At 32.5% G+C, this 2,144-nt stretch overlaps 1 long non-coding RNA gene across 1 annotated transcript; it reads right to left on the minus strand.

The window, feature by feature from the left end:
• Positions 1-823: 823 nt before the first annotated feature.
• On the minus strand, positions 824-1,502 carry LOC137636107 (uncharacterized). Its single transcript, XR_011042935.1, has 2 exons — positions 1,359-1,502; positions 824-978 (listed from the first exon to the last, which is right to left on the minus strand). It is a non-coding gene; the product is annotated as an uncharacterized lncRNA (long non-coding RNA).
• Between the last annotated feature and the right edge of the window lie 642 nt (positions 1,503-2,144).

The following is a 2,144-nucleotide window of genomic DNA, read 5'->3' on the forward strand; positions in this document are numbered from 1 at the left end:
GCAATAACAAAATGCAAACAATAACAGTTCAATACAATTACATAAATTTCATTAAAGTACATATTGAACACAAAGAGACAAATATCATGATGCATCTTAACTTGTCCCTCCCCTTAAGGGGAGACAACATGTACATCCAAATAACAAACTAATAGACTAGAATTTTTGTATACAGAAGCAAAAGTCAACATTTGGGAGGGATGTCGGCAATGAGGTTTAATATTGCCTTTGATATGCAATACCCCAATGTTATACTGCTGCAGGACCAAGGCCCATAGAGTTAATTTTGAAGTTTTTTTTTAATTTCACTTACAAAAGGCAATGGATTACGGTAAAAAAAAAAACTATACAAGAGATGGATTATCTATTAATTTTATATATATGAAATAATTAGATGATTTTTATACGAATCAATATTTTTCAAGAGCATGAAGGAGAGCCCAAGCTTCCTTTTCCACTGTACTCTAGGAACTGAGGCGGCTTCACTTTATTTAAATAAGAAATCTGGTGTACAGTAGTACATTATCGTCACTGGTCCGCATCAAAACTGCTCCTTCAGCCACATCACTAGCTTCTCCTTTGATAAACAGCTTGTCCGATTCAGATTCCTTCAAAACGAAGACTTCAAGACAAAACTTTGATAGCTTCAAAGGCACGTCTATGATCTGTCCACTGGCATCAGTCTTAGGGCGGACGATATTAATCAGAGGTACAGCAACTTCTGAAGAGTTCGGACAGAACCTCATAATAATATCTGTACGGCCTTGTTTATAGGAGTAGGCAATAATGTGATGCAAGCAACTGTCATACTTGGGTGCAATCATTCCGCTCCCGACATCCATGACCCAAGTTACAAAACTTTTCCCAATAGTAGTTTTCTGCCAAGTCTTCTCTAAGGCCAAGAAACAGGTCTCATTCTTTTAATGTTCATTCCAAGTACTATCGTGGACCAATGTCATCAAAGGTAACATTTCTCATCTGAAACAGAACATTAAAGATGTTAAGGCTTCAACAGCATTTGTCATTTCAAAGGGAAGAGTAGTATTGAAATTAATTACAGATATGATCCAGGCAGAAGCTTTCTTAGCATTTTCTGTCAAGGGTACTTTACATTATCATTTTGACAAAAAGTTGAAAATTAAGAATTTACAATAGCAATAATGAAAAATCTTATCAAAGGATAGTGGCGTTAATGGTGGCATATTCCTGGAAGATTTAAATATTTTTTTTCCGAGGGTAAAACCTACGCGACCCCAACAAGTAATGATGCAATAGGCTTGACTTTCTATCTTTATGCTAGTCATGGCAAGTAGTAAATTAATATTAACATAATATACTGTAGTATTTTTTTGACATACCTTTTATTCGAAGAGCTGCTATGTCTTAAGTAATCAGGTATCACTCTGAAATCAGAACAAAAATAAATTGTTGTGCCATAAACATCCTTTTCAAAAAGTGCTTAAATGGATATGAATTTTATCAGTAAAACTTGAATATTGTATTTCCTAAAATTAAGGTTTCCTTACAGTACAGCAAGAAGTATTTCATATTAGAATTAATTATATTAATCAGTTAAACAATCTTATAATAATTAGAAATAACAATTTAATAACCCTGGATAGGTAATGTTATTTCACCACCTTGGATAGGTTTTGGTGGGTCGATTTTAACCCGGTCCAAACAAATTCATTAAAAATTAATTTGTAAGCCAATTCAATACCTTCTTCAATAAAAAAAAAAGATTCAAAGAATGTTCTAATATAAAAAAAAGAATAGATAAAAGCTATGTACAAAATAAACATTTTTTACAAATAAATTAAAAAAAAAGTATAAAAAATTACCACAAAAATATTCACCTAAAATCTAAATAAGAAAATAAACTGAAACTATTTTAAGCACTTATTCTACGATAATTGAGCACTCTTTGGTAAGATCCAGGGTGGAAGGGGGTGGGGGGGGGGAGTTGGAGGATCAACAAGGTATCTCTTCCTAAAATGAGAAAAAACTAAATGTTTTTTGGGGCCAAAAAAATATCAATACTCTTTTCAACATTTATTTTCGGTAGGTAAATAATAGTTGTTGAAATTTTTACAGAATATCGTATTACCTTGCAATAAAAATGTGTTAAAAGGTCAAAATGGCTG

Source organism: Palaemon carinicauda, unplaced genomic scaffold (assembly GCF_036898095.1).
Source record: "Palaemon carinicauda isolate YSFRI2023 unplaced genomic scaffold, ASM3689809v2 scaffold230, whole genome shotgun sequence".
NCBI lineage: Eukaryota > Metazoa > Arthropoda > Malacostraca > Decapoda > Palaemonidae > Palaemon > Palaemon carinicauda.